General features: G+C 39.0%; 1 protein-coding gene across 1 annotated transcript in view; it reads right to left on the bottom strand.

The window, feature by feature from the left end:
- LOC118269196 (titin) overlaps nucleotides 1–20,312 on the bottom strand; it is an 81,660-nt gene extending 61,348 nt beyond the window's left edge. The window contains 1 exon segment of the mRNA XM_050699089.1: nucleotides 19,946–20,312. The gene's annotated coding sequence lies outside the window, so the exon portion shown is untranslated.
- Nucleotides 20,313–21,988: the final 1,676 nt, after the last annotated feature.

Raw genomic sequence — 21,988 nt, 5'->3', positions numbered from 1 at the left:
TCGTGAGCCATCTGTCAGCCCAGCCTCGATCCTCGCGCCAGATGGCCGCTGGCCCAAAGCCCCGCCATATAAGGCCCACACACTCGCCACCCCGGCGCCCTTGTCCCTCTTACACCATCGTATAAGGAGACAACAACAAGAATAAGTTCGTATTGAAGTATTTTATTTCATTTTTAGTTACATGTCCCACTTACTGAGGTCAGTCAGTCGCCAGTTCTTGATGTTAATTATGCTGTTAATCAGTAATCCTTTAATTAGGTACAAGATATCTGATACCTTTTGCAACGATACATATATGGGATTCTAATAAAGCGCAACACTGACACTACAAGGTACTCTGAATACAAAACAATGAAACGAGAGTATCTGCGACCCGCGTCTTAATAATTCCGTGAAATTATAAAGAGTTATTCGCAGCTGCAAGAAATGCATGACTAAATAAACCGGCCGCGGCTGCAGCCTCCAGGAATGCCAGGCTCGAGGTACTCGTAGCAAGTTGGCGGATCATCTACATCTGAGCTCTATTCAGTGGAACATTCCGGATTGTTTCCACCTTGCAGTCAAAACAGCAGCGTCTCAATAAGCCATGATGTCACCTAATGGCTGCCGGCTTGTCACCGCCGATTGGGCCAATAAGTACCCCAAACTAATGGCTCGTGATAAACGAGTGCAGCCGGCTGCCTGGACTAGTGTCGAAACACTAAAAGTGACATGTAATGGGTTTAAGTTAATGGACAATGATAAATGTCGTGTTTGCTCCATTTTACTAAGCATGCAATGTGCTCAATGTGCTCCAACCTTACTGTCAATAAATTCTATGGCATCTACATTAAAGAGAAGAGGCCAAGGTTACCGGAGCAAGTCCTTAAAATCTGGGGATTTGCAATGTTTAGTACAGCTCATACAACAAATACACAAATAGAAGATTGATTCAATTTGTTCATCAGAAATACTGAGACAATAAGTGCAATAACAGAATTCACGCCTCCCGAAATTAAGTACAATCGCTACATATCTTTTAAGCGAGCGTTTATTGTAAAATAATGATGATATTAGTAAGACTAGTGAGCAGAGTGCAGGTGTATGATAGACAATAGTGCACTGTAGTCGGCCAATAAGACACGTCCCGAAAGGTCACAGGACTCAGGTAGGGCGCACTCCGGCGCAGCGCAGCGCGGCCGGCGTGAACCTGCTTGTGACTCATGCGCGGGCGCATACAACACAAAAAATCAAAGGGAAAGGGTTCGCAATATAGAAGTTCAACACGACTTCGTTAGAATATATTATAAGATATTTAAATCAATAAGACATTTAGTATAAAGGACATTCAATAAGGTAAAATAATACAAGTCGTAGGATTCAATTTTCCTCAAAGACACATGCAAACTGGTACTTAGGTGTATTATTATATCCTATACCTACAAAACTTGTATAGCAATATCAGCTGTAGGTTAAATTCTAAACGAATCGCATGTATTCCGTCATATGCTCGAGCATAATGAAGAAAAATAAAATACCTTCTCGGGATGATGTCACCGGCGCGCCGTGACTGGTCTATTTCGATTATATTGGGTGATAATCTATCATTACTTATAAATCTCAGGAGTTAAGGCGTCTATTTCCTTTTAAATTGTGATATTTCCTTTAAAACATGGCTCTAATGTCTGAACACAGGGTCCAGGTAGGGAGACAGTTCGATCAGCGGCGCCTGCGCAACTTGGGTCTGATTGTGATTGTGACTCATGCTCAACTGGATCGGGTATACGTGAAATGCCTACGCGATGACCACCTCAGTGAGGACGACGAATATTTCGAATGTCGGACAGAATGTTTTATAAACACAGTTATTGTGATCACTCACACACACACGCGCGCTACGCAAATATTTTAACACCTTTTTGTATTCTGTATAATACAAATTATTTTCATAACTGAAGAAAATATTTTACGAATGAAGTAAAAACATTTTACTTTTTTATGGAATCGGGGACAAACGAGCAGACGGGTCACCTGATGGTTAGCGATCAGCGGCGCCCATGGACACCCGCAACACCAGATGAGTTAGAGGTGTATTGCTAGGTCATTTAAAAAGGAATAGGTACGCTCTTTTATTTAAATTTAAACACACAGACCTGTATCTTATTATTTATTAGCATGGCAAAATGAAATACGATCTGAGTCTTGTTTCCGTATCTAAGCAAGCATCTTAATTAGAAAATGTTACGACACGACTTTTTAGAAGAAAAACTTTAGATACATAATTGGTTATGAAAGGATTTGTCTCCTCTTATCCTAGCATAATCTTTGCCCACAGCTACGTGTAACACGGTGACATAATGTAAGGCGAACGACATGAAGGTACGAGCAATGAATATTAATACACGAACAGGTTACACTTGTATAACTAATCGACCATTATTCGCCATCTAAACAACACGAGGATTAAACTTTTTGCCGAATGTGGATAAAGGAAAAAGTATTCGACAACAACTCATAAATGTCAAACGTTATTTAATACATTAGTATAGATTAAGTCACCGGTGGAAAAACTACGTTGAGCTTATTGTGTGGACGGCACTTAAAATATAGCAAGTTGTACTAAATTATTAAGAAAATCTCATTTACAAATTCAACTCTAAAGTGGGATTTAGTGGGTTTTTAGTCAGAAAGAGTCTGCTACTCCCTCCCGCCTCACCCGGAGCGGGAGGAACCATTTGAAAAAGAAAAGCAATCATCGTTGGATACACATTTTCGACAAGGGTAAATTTTATGACTCGGCATGGTAGAGAGGTCTATGGCCATAGAGAGAGAAACTCCTCATCACTATGGAGATCACAACTCCCGTGAGAATGTCACCTGGTTCACGTCTCATCTTACATCCGGTACCGACACCAGTTTGCACAGAAACTGACAAATGTGCGCACACGCAGCCTGAATGACAATCCTGCGCATGCGCAATGAGTCGATCAGGTGTTGAGAGTGAAAGCATTGTACAATGTACATGTAGGTAAGTTTAGAGGAGGAGGATGTTTGTGCGACAACATTTGGAGAGGAGAGGAATAATTATGAATCTAATGAGTAGTTGAAGACGTAATGATGGATCATTTTTGAAGTTTCTGAGGAAGTTGAGGTGTTCGCATAACTATAGATTAAAAGAGAAGGAGACATAATATGACACAACCGCAAGTTAAAGATTTAAGTAAGATAGTCCAAACTCTAACAGCAGTCAAGCCAGAGGACGTCCTCCATGTTTTTTATTTCACAAAAATATTTGTTTCCAAACACTCAAGTTCAAACTAGTCATCGCTTCACAATCACAGTTATACGCAAATCACAATTGTATGTAAATGTCGGCTAGCTGCTTGTTTATAGTGTTTACAGAGGAAAGTGACAATTTCCTGACGAGTGGCCACTGTGGGCACTGTGGGCAGACTCCCAAGTGAAAGTTACACCTGTGTGACTTATTCAGCACGTGTCGCGTAGCTTAATATCCTAGAGCAAGGTCAGGCTGACACGGGCTGGCATTTACACAGTATCGATTTGATTCGTAATCCATTAATTTGTATGCCAACATATCCTTTATTTATTATGATTCTGTCGGTGTGAGTGTTTCCTCTCGTCGCAGATAGCATCTAATCTAAATGGTCTACCTATACGTAAATGTCAGGAAGGGCAGGCGTCTGTGTATGCGTTACATCAAATGTTTATAGTAGAAACACCGCGATTGATAACCTCTCCGCCCGGGGAGACGGAGCAATTAGTACCGAGTAGCACGCGACTTAGTTTGTGTCGTGTACTTACTTAGTATTTATTATTAAAATTAAAGTGACTATAAAATTAATATTATGTTTTGTACTTATTTTATTTCTTTTCACAAAATATCAATAATAATCTATGACCGTATAAGTAAGTACAATGTATGACCTTATCTAGAATCTATTATTAGCCCTAATGTTAGCATACGTCCTTTTCATCTCCTACTTATTATGGCGTGCATACAATAGTGCAAGCTGGCCGCGCTCCAAGCTTTATATCACTCGCTTTGTAAACAAAAGCCTTTCTGAAGTACCCACTACAACTTACTATATTACTATGTGCATGGCAAATGAGGTTCAAGTCAAACATCAATCAGTATAAGGGACCTCCCTAGGAGAATTTCTTTAAAGACACGTACATCGTACGCAAATACGATGAAGTAAACGTAAGTGCATCCGAGATGACGATGCACAGACTCAAAGTCAATTAGAACACCTCAAACAAAACCATTTATGCTATCATCAAAATCAACTTGACATTTAATTACTGTCGCCTCTCATTCCGCGCCATCCGCAACAGTGTTAGCATTCGTTACACCAGTTAAACCAATTACCGCATCAATTGTGATACGAGCAGCTTTCATTGAGACCATCAAACAAATTGCCCACCGTCCATCAACTCGTGAAGTGTAAATCCAGTCACAACACTAGACTAGACGAGATGATGACGGACATTCATTTGTTCATTTTGGCATTACTTTGACCTTCTCAAAAAGACGTGCAGATGATGCGTCCGCGCACGTGACGTCATCCCGAAGGTCCCACAGATTACACGAGCTATGATTTATTTAAGTGTCTGTGCATATAACTTTATATTGTGCAATATACAATAAACCGAACCAAAACGTTGTTTATAAACAAAATCGTACAGGAAAACTGTCGACGATCGCAGACACAAATATAAATGGAAAAAATGTTTAAAAATACAAGATTAGCACACAAACATGTCATTCGAGTCATATAAATTAGTCTGTCCCGCCATCGCCAGGTGATTGGGACGTAAATAATACGCCACACACACTCAGGTAATCTCCAATTAAAATTCTGCTAATAAAATAAAACTAACGTGTTTGGTCGTATCTTATGTCAATCGAAAACAAATGTCACGAGCATTTTGCGCCAAACTTGGATTTATTTTCTTTAGGTATATTTTGTTGTTTTGTTATAGTATAAGCGCTGGCAACGTTTTTGAGAGAGCATTTCAAGAAGGCCAGTTTTTAGATATATTATGTCTCTCAGTCTCCCAGACATCATACGGGCTATCTGGCACCTGGTAGTCGTTGCGTTCATCAGTGCGCATCGCATTTGTACAGGTAAAATTTCAATTTTTCAAACCATTTTAAGAAGTTATTTTTTATTATTATTATTTTTATTGAACTTATAGTAACATGAATCTCTTATTGCCAGGCATTTTTCATGTTGTTTAAGGTGTGCCAGGCGCCAATTTTGAATTAAAAAAAAATTTTTTTCACATCATTTTAGTATGGCTGAAATTTTAGTATGATGTTATTTAAGTAAGAAAAGACCCAAAATTAATTTGCCAAGCAGTTATTCGGTTGTTAACCTTCAGTCAGACCGATCTAAAACTGAAAAATGATGAAGTATCATTTCGCTTGGTCTAGAAATATTTGTCGAACGAATTACAGAGAAAGGGATTAAACAACCGGCCAAGTGCGAGTCGGACTCGCCCATGAAGGGTTCCGTAGCAGCAAGTAGACGACTAAATAAAAAAGTTATAAAATAACTTGGTTTTACATAGTGTTTTTATGAACGACAAAGTTATATTTGTGGTTTTGGAAAATGTTTTATTTCTTAAAAACTAATAATGGTATCTCGTTCAAACCAATTTTAGTTGAAACATTTTATTGAAATGTATAGCATATATTTTTTTTAATTTCCTCACTCTCTTATTTTAAAAGTTAGAGGGGGGGGGGGTACACTCATTTTTCCACTTTGGAAGCGTCTAACTTTCAAACGATTGATTTTGACGAAAAATGGCTTTAGGAACCTTAATGTCTTTTTTAAAGACCTATCCATAGACACCCATCTTAATTAAGGTTAATTATTTGTTTGACGAGGAACTCCACTAGTTTCTAGCCATGCTAGAAGCTCATCTTCAACTTTAGTCGAGTTCCTCGTCAAACAGTTACGTGAGTAAGCCGATAACATAATAATTAACCATAATTTTCATGTAACCATTCAATTTTATGTTTATTTTTATACTTGAGATATCTTAATTTTGTACAAAAATAAATCAGTATTTTGATACCGTATTAATTTACGAATTAATTTGATAGTTTTTAGGGTTCCGTAGCCAAATGGCAAAAAACGGAACCCTTATAGATTCGTCATGTCTGTCTGTCTGTCTGTCCGTCTGTCTGTCCGTCCGTCCGTATGTCACAGCCATTTATTTCCCAAACTGTTGGGCCTACAAAGTTGAAACTTTGTAGGTTGATGTGTTTCGGTAACCGCTATTCGAATTTTGAATAAAAATTAATAAATTTAAAAATTTAAGGGGGCCACTCCATACATGGAACTGATTAAAAAAAAAAAAAATTTTCAGCTAACATATTCGTGATGGGCACCTATGGATAGGTCTTTAAAAAAGACATTAAGGTTCCTAAAGCCATTTTTCGTCAAAATCAATCGTTTGAAAGTTAGACGCTTCCAAAGTGGAAAAATGAGTGTACCCCCCCCCCTCTAACTTTTAACGTAAAGGAGTGAGGAAATTAAAAAAAATATATGCTATACATTTCAATAAAATGTTTCAACTAAAATTGGTTTGAACGAGATACCATTATTAGTTTTTAAGAAATAAAACATTTTCCAAAACCACAAATATAACTTTGTCGTTCATAAAAACACTATGTAAAACCAAGTTATTTTATAACTTTTTTATTTAGTCGTCTACTTGCTGCTACGGAACCCTTCATGGGCGAGTCCGACTCGCACTTGGCCGGTTGTTTAATCCCTTTCTCTGTATTTCGTTCGACAAATATTTCTAGACCAAGCGAAATGATACTTCATCATTTTTCAGTTTTAGATCGGTCTGGCTGAAGGTTAACAACCGAATAACTGCTTGGCAAATTAATTTTGGGTCTTTTCTTACTTAAATAACATCATACTAAAATTTCAGCCATACTAAAATGATTTGAAAAAAATTTTTTTTTTAATTCAAAATTGGCGCCTGGCAGACCTTAAACAACATGAAAAATGCCTGGCAATAAGAGATTCATGTTACTATAAGTTCAATAAAAATAATAATAATAAAAAATAACTTCTTAAAATGGTTTGAAAAATTGAAATTTTACCTGTACAAATGCGATGCGCACTGATGAACGCAACGACTACCAGGTGCCAGATAGCCCGTATGATGTCTGGGAGACTGAGAGACATAATATATCTAAAAACTGGCCTTCTTGAAATGCTTGTTTTTTCGACGTTGCTAGCTCTCGTACCATTAGGTAGGTCGGCAGGACTGATTGTACTACAACAGGAACAAAAGTTGATTTGTGTTAGTAAACAAGTCTACAATGATTGCATGGCTACCAGATTGTGATGGATGGATGTCGTGCCCTAAACGGATGTAGGGATTAAGAAGACAACAACTTAAGCAAAGGATGCCTAACGGAGTCCTATACAGAGTTGTTTAAATAACCTACTCAAAGAGGAAAAAAATCTTAAAACCCACAGATAAAACAAGTAAACATGTTTAAGTCCAATCCTGGCGAATTATCTCATCCGCGGTAACACCGACTCAATATTCAATGAGAAAAACAATAATTCCTTAAACCTCTCAATTTATGCACTGCCCACTATGCCCAATGTTTGCACTACAATAACATGCAATAAAAAAGTTACACGCTTCCGCTGACGTCACCGCGACTCCGCGAACATGATCTCAGTCCTAGCTTTATCTGTGCAAACTTAGCTAGGATCGTTTCCGTTTCCTTGGCATTATTTATTTTAGACCGCCGGAGTACCTGGCTCTATTGGATAAGTGGCTCCAGATTGCGATGTTGTTCATCTTCATGTTTAGCAACATACGACGTCGTTGTGTGCCGTATCTATTTCATTCTCCGTTGTGTTAACAACAGATTGTGAAATAAAAGCTCTTCTACTTTAAGTTTCTAGAAATGTCTATTATTTAATTGGAAGCCTTCAAAATGTCACTCAATAATCAAAAAGGACTTCCTAACAACCTCGGAAGCATCGCAACGAACAGACAGACCAGTAGTGTACGGAGTTGATTCACCCGCCCACTGCGCGCGCGCACCTGATGCCATCGATCACGCGAGATTGATTGTTTGCCTCGCCGCTAATGGACAGTTCCTTATACTAATGTATGTAGGCAAGTGCGAACAATTGACTGTCATTAGCGAAAATTAGGTAACTATTGATAGCAAACAGAAGTATGTCATAACTTGACCCGTGAAACTAAAGCTGTATTTGTTGTTCATTGGGTAAAGTATTATTGCTCTGAGTGCATGTTCCCATCACCTGCTATAAAACAAGCCTACACAGCGAGCTACACGGAGTGCAGCCTGTGTATACGTAGGCACTACATGTCTAGATCGCCTAGGTCCTGCACTGAACTGGTTTATCAGACCGTGGGATGCGACCGGCGCAGGCGCATCTGTTGCTGGGGCCACGAAACTGAACATAGAATTTACTATAGCTGTGCTTGTGTAAAGGAAAATTAGCGTTGAATATTGACAGATTAAACCAATTCCAAAGAGATATTACAAATAATAGCCATCCATTATGTTGTCAGTAGCAATGTGCAATGTGCATGTCTTATATATGAGCTGCATCGGTACGTAGTGTGCGAGTGCGTGCACGTGACACTACGCTCCAGCGACACCAATATCATTGAGATGTCAATATCCAACATTTATTCGTTTTTGTACAATCTCTATACTTGTGTGAGATGTGGTTTTGTATAAAAGTGAAAATATTTGACATGTTAAAGAAAATCTTGTTGCACAATATAAAGCAATTGATTGTGGCGAACATCGCATAAGGAACACAATCAGAATGTATCCCTGACTTTGTGAAATAGAACTGGATTACAAACAAGTTACCAAAGCAGTCGCACTCTGAACCGAGTCCCTAACAAATATAAACCTTAATACCAACTACATAACGTCTGAGTTTCCAAAGCATAGCAAGTTTCCCAAAGAGGCAAAAGATATTCGGAGGATCGGCAAATAAAAGTTATTTTTTTACGTCTCCTAATACGGCGCTAAATGCCTTTTAAAGTGTTTAGTTCGCCCACGGGCCGGCCCGAGTTGGTTTAGTCGCACCATGAGACCGTGACACTGCCGAGGGTCAAATAGAAGACGTTACTATGCCATCGGAAGGTAATGAACAATGAATAATGCATGGAGCCATTTAAAATGGTGTTCATTCTAACAATTTGGTCATTTATATCTTAATTATGTCTAGTAGCAAGTTCAATTTCTCTCAATCCCAAACTATTAATTATTTTCATATAATTACTATATATGTCCAGTCTGTATATCCCCACTTAAATCGTAAGAAGTCCATAGTAAGCTAGTAGTTCCAATGTAAGATCTGTCCGCGCCATCTGTTTTCCTAGAAGCGTGTAATGCTATGTTTTGGCGGACGCAACCCGACGCCAGCGCCGCGCACCTCCGCCTGTTTCTCAAAACATGAGCCAACACTAGACTTGACTTGACTTTCTAGCGAGTGGGAAACTATCTCTAGGAATGAACATGAATGAACATTGTAGACATAATATATAATTATACACAAAGTACATTATTTCATGCGGGTCTTGAATTATTATAATCGACTGTTTTGATAGACAAAATCAAACATAGGGATTTTCCAAAAATTACACTTTTTCGCAAAACATTTTGATAACTTAGTGGCAACCAGTGGTTGTCTAACTAGGCTCTGGTTCAATATCTAGAAATGCTCCCTAATTGTATAAAATGAACTACAAATCTGAATGTGATGTGCTTGCGATATAACTTAGTTTTTGGATACAAACAAACAATACAAGAGAAAATAAATATTAAAAAAATAGTAACGACGATATAAAAAAGGAATAAGACTATATTCTAAGTCTACACAAAATACGACTATGCAGTAAGCATAACTGACCACTATACTTGGAATGCTGTAGAGGCATGGTGCACAGAGATCGTTGCATAAGGCACGACGCGACCCGTTCTACTTAGCAGCGCCCATCCTATAAATACCATCGCCCATCCCACCACTAACCTACAAGTTAAGCAGATCTCCTTAAGTACGGAATATTCAGAAACGAACATTTAGTAAGGTGACACAATATGGAGATGCAGAACTCATCACCAAAAATTGATAAAATAAAGTGAATTTGTATGGAATGGACGGTATGTATGGAATGGACGGATGACTGCAATTAAACCAGCCGAACAGACCAAAGACACAGATTAATTAATACATGTATATGTCTGAAAAGGGGCAGGCACATCGGCTTTTTATTCGGAAAATATATAATTTACACAGGTTGTGGATACATCGGTACATTCCCCAGTACAAGCGCACTCGGTGCTTGGCTAGCCTTCACGGCAGGTCGCGCCGGAGCCGGTCCGGGACTGTGCGCCTGCGCAGTGCACGCTCCGAGGGATCGTATTGTGTCAGCCTAAGTAGGCCAGGGAGGAACTATTGTTATACAAACAGTAGAAGGTACTGGAAGAAGGTTCCTTGTTTGATGAGAATTATGTAAACACTATTACAGGTAGGTGCTGTGTTATGTGTTCCTTAAAGAGAATACGTTCTAAGGTGTTAGGCGTCAACATTACCTTTCTTGCCACAAAAACTAAGTAATTCACACTATGGATGCCGCCCATATTATACCTAATGATGAATTTCCCTTTACTTTACTTTGCTCATGTTCACAAATTAATGTTAATTGTTTTCGTAACTGCCAATTGGATCACACAAGACGATACGTCAATAAAATCAACAAGATAAACGATCACATAATCATAATTTATGATTCATAATTAAATCATCAGCAGCCGGGCTCCGGCCGACCGCTGTAACCGCTGCACTAACTAATTAATCATTATCGGAATTAAATACTCACTTGACTGTCTCTTTCTTGGTTTTTATATTCACTTAATTATTTTAAGTAAACACAAACATAGTCAATATCACATTGTTTGGTATTGAACACTTGATAGTAATCTGTTATCATATCACTCAATAATCGCTACCGTACTTCAGCAAAACATTACAATTTCAATGATTACATAAATGATACTCAATATAATATATTACAGACTGACGTACAACATATAGCCAACCGTTTTACATAATTTTCTTTGACTGAGTGTCGAATGTTTGTTCTATGCGCGAGCGCACTCACACCGACAGTACTCACGCACACTACCGTAGCTGCTTTATAAATGTTGGCGTAAATATATTAGTCATAAGGACAGGTTTCAGGCTTTAGTGTCAAGGATTAACTGGCTGAGTGACGTCACATATTGTAGCCTTTTCTCCCTACGAAGGTTCACGGGTTACTGAAGGCAACCAAAAATATTTGCCTATAGGTAGTCCGTGTTCAATGCAAACATGTTTCTGTATGCAGTACATTGCACGTGTCAGAAGGAGATATTAAGACGCATTTTCAAGAAAAACATTGCAAGTTGATAGTAACGTTAAGTTAACAAAGTTCGTTGTAATTACAGTCATCCATAGTCTTTATAGTGTGTGGTTCTCCATAGAGAAAGAATTCGGTTGGTAAGTGCAAATTGTAGCAAACTACAACACATCAATAATGGCTATGTTTTGTTAGCTTCTGAGGATTTAAGGATGCATCAATTATCATAACAAAAACAAAAAAATAGCCACGGATAACACAGCTCCGTATAATATAAACATACAAAGTATGGCCGATCGTATTGTGAGTGTAGTGGAATTAATATGAATATTAATAAACTCGATTACCTCAAAGGATAACAAACAGAATATTAGAATAGATAAAATCTTGATGATTCAAACTCTCAATAACTTGTATACTAATTTTATTGATTTCTAAATGTTACACATTACGTCTAAGAATGTTTAATTTCGGACGATTTTATAAATGAGTATATTTTTCCCAAGAATTGCAGATGAGACATGAATGCCATGAATAATAAACAATATCAAAAACTACGAGGAAAACGAGTGTTTGGTCACAATCCTTAGTTGTTATTTATTTACCTGCCATCATGACGCTACACAACTAAATATAGAAACACTAATTGGTCACTAAGCTGATAATGACACTTTAAGTGTGGATGTGGTACCTAAGCATGGCCCTCGGAACGATCGTCATAATTCATGAGATATAGTAAAGACCAAACATATTGTAAACAAGCCGGGGATTGTAACACTAGTAAGTAATAACAGTAAGCCTGATCCGATCAACTGGAATATACGTCGGTACTTATAGAGGAAACGGCGAAGGAGATATCTAGTAACAAGCAGCAGTAGGTAGCAAATGAAGCTGAATGTTTATTGCTTCGGAAGACATTGGCTGACATTGAGGAGGAGATGAAGTCATGCCATATTTCTGTCGCCGGCGCAGGATAAAGAGGCTCTGTGCATACATCATGATCAACTGGCGATTACTGAGAAAATGTCAGTACTGTTATACGATACAAGATCATTTGATGACGCACGCGTCGATGATTTGTCGATAGTGACATGATGACAGCAGTATCGTTAATCAATATTGCTGTTACAGATATTTATTCCTTACTTGGAGTAGTAATTTTGAAAGAAAATGAAGATCTGTAAAAAGAGAAAAAGGGAAAATCGTTTGATGAAGCAGTGAGAAATGGTGATGATGAAAACTGATAATATGTGAGAAAAATTCCTGCTCATATATACTGGTATTTCCAAAAGCCTCCAAGTTATAACAAATACAATGTTTGTGTAGCAGATGACAAGACAAACGCTGAGCCCACCGGCGAGCCCACACTCTCTGACTTTAAAACAGTTTTTTTCTTGATTTAAGTTCGGGTCCTTATAATAGACAAAGATGTTTTGGTGCCACTTCATATTTTTTGCCGATAAAATCGATTACTCGCGAGTTTCAAGCCTACGCAGGAATGGGTATTATGTGATTATGTCAGTATATGCTTTAGATCCTGAGAAATTGTTGGTTTACTTGAGATATCAAAAAATAAGTATCATTTAGCCAGATTATGTCTTACGATATTATTGAAAAAATGTTTTTGGGGTATAATATAACTTTTAATAGCTTAAAAATAAAATGTTTACTTTTTTAGTTATTTTGTAAATATCTATGATTTTTCACTTATTTTCCTCGAACTAATTTTTATTCCTATATCCAAGCGTATTATGTGTATCACTCACCAATGTGAATCGAATACAGAGGCAGCGTGTCCTGCAAGGTGTTCCTGGAGACTACGGCTAGGCGGAGTAAGGCAAGGCACAGACGAGCGACACTGGGCCGGGCGGGCGGGCGAGTGCGCGCCGCCACTAATCGGCGCGGGGGCGCTAGATGAAACAATCGCTCGATCCGTGCACCACGCACCCACGCTAAGTCCGTGGACAAATGGTGCTGATCCTTTTGCTAAATATTTTGCACTATTTGGCAAAAACCAGCATTTTTTGCTCTCAGATGATATCAAAGCTCGCGTAATAATATTCTATTCAAGGCAGCCGAGGCAGGAAGGACACGATAAGTTTAGTGGTGACATTAAAAGTTAGACCATAATATAAGTAAAGTTTCCAAAACGACCTCGCCTACGAATGTTTAGAACTCAAAAATTAACTGATGACAAAAACTCTTGTTTATGAACATTGAGCATGCATGATGCAATGTGTAGGATGACGATGTTGGTCATTTTTATGTACCTAAATAATAATAAATAGTAAAGGATAAAGTATGTTTCCATATTTTTACAAGTCACGTAGACACAGCAGTTGTACAACAATATCATCACAAGACGTTACGAATATTGTAATTTCAGGACGATGACAGAGTCACTGCATTCTCTAAACTAAAGAATGAAGTATCAACCGATGTGAACAACCGAATAAACATTCCAACAAGCTTAGAGACAGTCATCACTTTATATTGCTCTGTAATCAGTCACACTCACACCAGTAAGGAGGTAAAAACTCCGAAGACGGTGAAATTGAACATAAACCACTTTGTTATCAATGTGGAACAAACAAGAACTGTTCACCTAATGAGGACATTGACTGCAAATAAAGTATCGCTGAAAATAATTAATTAATTCGTAAATTGGAAACTTATTTACATTTGATAGTCTGTTTACAACTTAACGATGGAAAACGTATGTAGTATTAAGTAATTTTCTCCAAATTATGTTGGTTTTCAAATTAACGCATATCTTTACTTTGTTATCAATTTCTTTTTCTCTGTTGTCAAACGCCTAACCCGATTTACTAGGGGCACACCTGATCCCCGTGTCGGCGCGTGCGCCAGTGACGTCACCAGTTCGATACTAATCACCGTACGGCTTAGATGATCCTGCGCACCTTGCACAGGGTCTACACGGAATTTTGGAAGTTTGGGGCACTTTGCAATTACCAGAGAAGCCACTCAAAGTAATGAAAATATCTTAAATACTAAATATAGATGACAAGAGTAGATGAACTAATACATTAGTGGGTCCCGGAGAAATGGGACCACTAAGACGAGGAGCGCACAGCTGACAGAGACGTTGTAGTCAGTTAAGTGATAAGTGACAGTAAACATGAAGACCACGTCAATGAATGCTGTATGATGTTGTAGTGTTGAGGAACAGCTGGCCAATTGGGTAGAAGAAAGAAAATATATGTAACTTTAACCTGCTAATGTAGTTTGTCCAGGGGAACCTAGTGATGATATTATAATACCGATGAACACGTCACTTAAAGTACCACAATCGGCACAACAATGGCGGTTTGTCCAGCAGCAGCAAAACAACCAGTATATCATCTATTGACCAGGAAGGAAACACAAGAAAAATGCCCGTTTATTGAACGAATCGCAATAAATAGGAAGAAGTGGAGGATCTCATAAAATAAATAAAGCTGCTGTAGCTGTATGTAACATTGGGATTTTATCTCATTTTCCTACCAAGTGTAAGAAATAAGGATACCGACAAATCAAATAGACACATTTAGATATAATAGTGTTGTTACATGGTGATTAGAAAAAAACTATTTGGTCGCGACCAAATTTTGCGATTAACGCTAAATCATAATCATAATACCTAAAAGAGGTTGTTTTTTTTTGCGTGTAAGCCCTGTAGGACCTTGCAAGAGTGTAAGTGTCGGTAATCACATTGCATCAGTGATTCAGTTGCCCGGTGCACCGGCTGTGGGAGTGTGGGCGGGTAATGGCGGCCCGTGTCACGCTAGACACATTGTGATTGATCGTCGCACTGCCGATGGGATGGGATGATCCTTTTCAACCAATTATCACGTCAGTCTCGTGACAGATAGTGACTGCTGAACACGGATTTCTGTCTTAGTCCAGGATTTGATGTTGTAAAGATTACTCACACAATTCTAAATGATAGATAAGTGAGGTAATAATACCTTGGAACTCTTAACTGGTTGTAAAAAAAGATATTACTAATCGACCATTGAAGCACACTCAGCATGTACATGGTATTCATCAAAGTAATTGGATATAAATAAATTGATCGTATTCTCAAGACTTAATGACGGCAGACTTAGCATGCTGCCCATGCGCGTTCGCATGTCCTGCGTGTACTGTGTAATGGGCGTCGTGTCCGCGGTGTCCAGCTGTCTACACTCTACTAGCCGCGGGACCCACGGGGGCTGTGCTGTGAGTACGTAATGTGAGTTGTGAAGGTATTGATGTTTTACGATTCTTATTTTAATTTAGAAATACTCGTGAATCGTGAAGATACCATTTTTCAGATTCGACAAGTTCAAACTTATTGCTCTGGAAGTTACAAGCATAGAAGGTCCTAGGTTTGACCCTTGGGGTAGCCCTTCATTGCTTCGTTTAACGTTATAAATAAAATTAATATTTCATGTTAAAAGCTTACATATTTACTCATGTAATTAAACAAATATTATCACATTGCAGTACGTCGCCTCGCCTCATTCATTTCTCGCTGAGCCACGATTAAGCTCATCAGCACACTAATGGGGCTATTACAGCATGGGACTGCGCCTGCGCACTCAGGCGGGGAGCGAGCTTCATGGCTACTTACCATGGCTGCCCCGATGATGGGGAATTCATTGTATACTAATTATGTTGTTAGAAAGTTTGTACTCCAGCTAACGTCGACAAATTGATTCGTACGACTCGCGTCCTACCGTGAGGAATTTATCGAATTAGGCACGGGGTCCGTGAATTTACGAATGTGATACGGTAATTAACTCTTATTAAGTAATAAGATGACATATCACCAATTTTATCAATATCAACCCTACCAATTGTATTTATGAATCGAATATGAATCAATACGATTTCATTATTTTAGGTCACCTGTCTAAAAGTCCGTGTACACACAGACGTGGCTATCAGTGGTCGGTATTTGTTCATCCACTCTATAAATAGGCAATAACTAGGCAATGTCACGTCCATTACCGGCGTATCAACGAGCTATCGCGACCCGTGCCTAGAGCTATCAGCAGAGACCTAGCTAGTGACGGCACGTAGTCTAGTACCACATGACACAACCACCGGCGGATACAGAGAGAGCTAATTAAGTGTAATGCTCAATTACACACAATTTGTGGCTATTTGGACACTATTTTGTATCCTATGTTTAGTCACAATTTGTTTATTTAGCAGTTTATAGAAATAATTGACACGCAGCGCAGTTAGGACATTGACCATTGGTATAAAACATATAATTATCATACATAGATCCTGTTTTCCCAAACTCGTATTTAGAGTATAGAGGGGCTTAACTTAAGTTCTAATTAAAAATCAACCAAAGTAGCTTGAGTTGGCAAGAAAAATATAACCAAGAATTAAGATACTATTCATTTAAGAATATGCAGTACAGTATGATCTACCCAGTACCCACTGTCCCTTCAAGAAGGACGTTATGTAATATGGCAAGTATTTTTTTCTAATTCATCCACTTTCAACTTAGAAGTTTCACATCGTGACAACTCCAAAATGGCCAAGTGACCCCTTACTCCAAATATGTTGATGTGCACAACAATACCGGCTAATTGTCTGATAGACACGTGCGCTGATACCGCCGCGATACTCTTGCCACACCGCCACGGACAGATACACACCGTCTGCCGACTGCAAAGGTTACATGTGACTGTTCACTATTGACTATTGTGCAAAACTGTGATAGGTATGTGACGCGGCGATAGTGTTCACAGAAGGCTTTCGCCAGAGATACAGCGCTGAACGACCGGTTTATTAAATCATAAGTAATGCCTAATTGATTTAAGCTGACAGTGCATACACAGGTACGTTGTGCATTGCCTTAAGACAAATTTGTGTGTAAATTACCTTCATAACTGTTAAATTATCTACAATTTTCCGAAAAATAACCGATATAAATATAATACGGTATTAAACTCAATCCAACAATATGGTTGAATCAGTGTACACTGAATATGTCACGGCCAACGTGTACGCAGTCAGTAAGCACACAGACAAGCAGACAGACAGACAAATATTGAAACGAAACCTACACGGTTAGGTCGCTTGTTGTAAGTCACGGTGCAATTCTTGAGAATCACGACACTGGGTTATGGAAACAGAAGGATGTAGGAACATCAAATATAGGACGAACTTACGTTAGTTTAATGAAAGAACTTCAAGATACTCGACTACATAGAAACTTACTAATAAGAAATGGGAGAAAGAAAAGACAAACAATGTCATCAAAACCGTTTATGTTACACTTTTTGCTTCAGTAAAATTGAATTGAGCTTTATCTTCGTGATGGCAAGTCTCTTGTTTCCCACGAAATATTTTGAGGTGTTCGTATAACTGTGCAAACCATTAGTGTACACCACACACTCAAATTATGCAAAAAAGCAATTGAGGATTGGAACTACGAGCACTGGAGCAAAGAGACAGTCATTTGAGTAATTGAGTATAGAGTCGAATTATTCAGAAATAATTTAGTTTGGCACTCGTTTGAGACTAATTAAGTTGGTTCCATTCGAGTGCGTGTTCTAAGCGTCCTAAGTAAATAACACAGGTGGAACAAAAGGCTCGGATTTAGTACGGTGACGTCACGCGCCGTGTGCCCATACACGGCGCGCCACACGCGTCATTATTGTAATTACTACTTTTATTAATAAGTCATAACGGGTATTGTTCGCGTAGGCAGACATTGAGGAGGATTGTATGTCTGCCAATTAATTCTGCAGATCTTCAACCAGAGAGTGCTTCACCTCGTCGTCAGATGCCACCTACACAAGTTCAGATTCGATCTTTCATTTGGACAAAGTATTTCTAGTTTTTGAATTTGTCAAATGTATGTATATTCTGTTTGAGTTTACCATGATTGAGTATGAAGTTAGATTAGATGTACATGTGTAATATGATTAAAGAATTAACGTATTGTCATAACATGCGGTTTGTGGTCACGGCTGAAGGACACTTATGCAATATAAAGAGAACTGTCCAGTTCATTACTATGACTATATTTCTCCCCGAAAGGTGAACCCATTACTAGGTATTTTGCAAGTTATCGGACATCAAATTTAATTCTAGAGAGACCCTATTCTATAGTTTACTTTGCAATAAATAAACTGGTAGAAGTCTATGAGTTTAAAATAATAAGCTGTACTATTGTGTATTCTAATGTTCAATGCGGACCAGCTTGTATTAGATTTTACAAATTCACTTTCATTGACATCATAGGTATGTATATGGAAATGTTTTTTCTTATGTTAAATAATTGTTTTATTAACTTGTTCAATAATGGCTGCGTGGGAACGATGTTATTCAACATCACGTAAGATTATTTCGAGAAACCAGAACCTGCTTGCAGCCCGCCGCCCGCCGCTCAGGTATGCTATAGGTACCTACGTGCGCCTGCGCAGCGTCATCCACATAACATACCTAAGTATCTCTATAAGTACTTCTTTCTGATCCAAACACAAGTTAAATAATTCCATTAGCAAAGTCAATGTTCCCAAATAGTCTTATTTCCCGGAGTTCCTCAGGGCACGTTCGACCGCGATCTATCAAAAGCTTTTGCTTAGTCAATGTTAACTATTTCACTTGGAATAAAGTTTTCATGGTCGCAGATAATTTGATAAATATAATATAAATAACTTGATTGCAGTCGTAACTATGCATTACTTAAAACATCAATAATTTGAATATAAACAAGCTCCAATATTAATCAAGTCATAGGATATTGCACCAATAATTAAAAAATCAAATATGACGTAAGCAAGACTTTATAATGACTTTAATGAATGATTAAGACCTAACTGTCTCAAGCAATAACTTATTACTAGACAATCGAGCAAGTCTAAATTCAATGCGCATTAAATAAATTTAGATTAATCTACAGAACCTGATGATGAGTCACAGTTACCTCGTAAAGGTAAACGCACAGGCATTGTGTGTGTATTCCAAAATAGGTGATAAAGACCACAACGGGCTTATACAGGATTCTGTTGACCAAAAGTCCGACAAATATTTAATTTTGTAGGCAGCTACTGATGACAAACTTTAAAATAACTGGGCGCAGATAAAGGGTAACATATGAGACGCCGGAGATTGTAAAGTAGGTACAAGAATCCAAGATGCAGGTGTTCAAACAAGAACATTCGGAGCTGCCGCTGGCGCACACCTAGACACGAAGATATTTGTTATGATCACAACACATGCAGGACAAAGCCGGCGCATTCCGCCGGAGACAAACACTAACGTAAGCAAACAATCAGCGACACTCAAACATTCGATCATTACGTCGATATTACTCACGCACCGCATCACACACACCTTTATAGAAATATGTCAGCACATCAATGAATAAGTGAGACTAATATTTAATTTATGCGAGGACACGTTTTATAAAAATACAACTGTCAAATTCCCGGCATCCGTAGCGCTCAGCTGAGCGACACACAAGATCGTAATATGTAACTTAAACCCAACTTACCTGTGTGTGCCACAGCCACCGGCCGCTAACACAGCTCGCCCGTTATCATTTAAATTTGAAACAATTGCTCAAACTCTTGATGTCTTCGAGTGCACAGTTTAATTTCCACCTTTGTGTTAATGATAACTTATAATAACAGTTAATAAAGCTCACGTGTTACTGCAAAGCGTTAGTGTTAGTTTATTTAATTCTGTGTATTCGCGAAGTCGTTTCGTTCGTGTCGGCCGCTCGGTATGCACTTTTGGGGTCACTCGGGGTCGATTGGTTTTATTGTGTTTTTTCGCGTGGTGCGGCTTCGAGCGTGCGAGCTTAGGTCGACGTGACGTGCGGCGCGGGCGGCGTCCGAGTGATCACTGCACGACCACCGACTGGCCAGCGCCTGCTCACCGCGCCGGCCGCGGGATGCGCGCGCGCACCTCCTACTCCTCCCTCAACCCTCTCCCGCAGGCTTTCGTGCCCTAAAAGATAAAACACTTATCGAAGCGCGTTCCGAGAAAGCGACCGCGAGCCGCGACGCCACAATACACACATACGCCTCTAATTAGTCTAAGTGTGTTATTTATTTTGATGCGATAAAAGCCTGTTCTTCGACAGCCAGCGTTTGTGGTACGTGTAACGACCGATATATTTCTGTTTCTATCTGTCGCCTTACTATTTGTCACTCTAAGTAGGTACTTTGGGTCACACAACATGCCGACTGGGAATTGACCGAACCGACTTCGATTCCTATTGGAACCATACAGCCTGCGGTTAACTGATGAAAGTAATGATTCCGGAGACACTTATGCTCACAAGATAACGCCCCGTGAGATTATCTCTGAGACAATAATGTCATGAAAGAGTGGTTTCGGTTGCACAATAAGCAGTCGGGGGCAGCGATGGAGTCGATACTGGACAATGACTGGCTAGTCCCATTGTTGGAAAACCGGAACCAACCGTTGATCCGGCTAAACAATTGAATATTGCGAAGAAATTGGGTTATACTGATGTGTTTACAGATTTATTGCGAACTTAGTACCGAAGTTATCCAAATGCCAATGAGGAGCGGAGGAACCAACCGACGCAGATGGTTATCAGTTATTGATGGCTGGCGGGCACCTCGCGGCCGCGGCCTGCCTCCGTCGAGTAACGGCTCTTTTACTGCGAGACTCGTTTCATTTCGGTGTTCTATATTCCTGCCCTTCTTGGAATAAAAGTACTTCGCTCCACATGTTATCCTTATGGAACACGAATCAATGCGCAGATATGTAATGGCAAACCAATTTCATTGGAACTCAGATGTCACATTCAGCTGTTGATACAGCTAGGTACGTGCCTATATGTAAATTCCGCTGCGTCCTATGTTCCACGGCTGTGACGGGAGCAGGTTCCTGCGTACCTACTGCATGTGTTACATAATGAGGGCCAAGTCGCACGGCCTCGTTAAGGTCCATAAAAATACCAACATTACGGCCACTAGATACTCGACCGCTGCCACACGCCATACTGGACCAATTGAATCTAAAGAATTTGTTCGCCTTGTAAAATGCATTATGGTATTGGATTTCCATATTGGATTGAAAAAAGAAGTTTATTAGCGTGGTCAGTGCTTAGTTCAATAAATCATTGCAACTGTGACTTGTTGCACAAACAGCTCAGATAACTTGTAACTGTCACACAAACACCACTTATAGGGATGCTAGTACTCGGCTGGGTGTCACCTAGTCACTTTTAACATTTGAATATTATGATGCAAATTCTAAACTTAGAATGCTTTGGTAATAAAAATGAAAGTAGGCGTAAGTGTTGCTCGTAAAAGGCCCAAAGACCTCAAGACCTAGGCCATTGAAACGGTTTCAATGTCTGCATCCCACAAAAAGCTAGTGCATATAAGACAATGACATCACTCATTTCTGATAACTCGCCCACCGGCCGCGTGGGCAACACATCCAATATTTGTGGTTAACTATTTACTTGTTTCAATATTATTCTGAAGAACAATAGATTTAGTACTTTGTGCACAAATGCTGTTGTGATGAGACAATCCGTTCCGGCGCTTACTAG

Source organism: Spodoptera frugiperda, chromosome 2, assembly GCF_023101765.2.
Source record: "Spodoptera frugiperda isolate SF20-4 chromosome 2, AGI-APGP_CSIRO_Sfru_2.0, whole genome shotgun sequence".
Classification (NCBI taxonomy): Eukaryota; Metazoa; Arthropoda; class Insecta; order Lepidoptera; family Noctuidae; genus Spodoptera; species Spodoptera frugiperda.
Note: the sequence above shows the minus strand (reverse complement) of the source record. Positions and strands in the feature narration are given on the sequence as shown.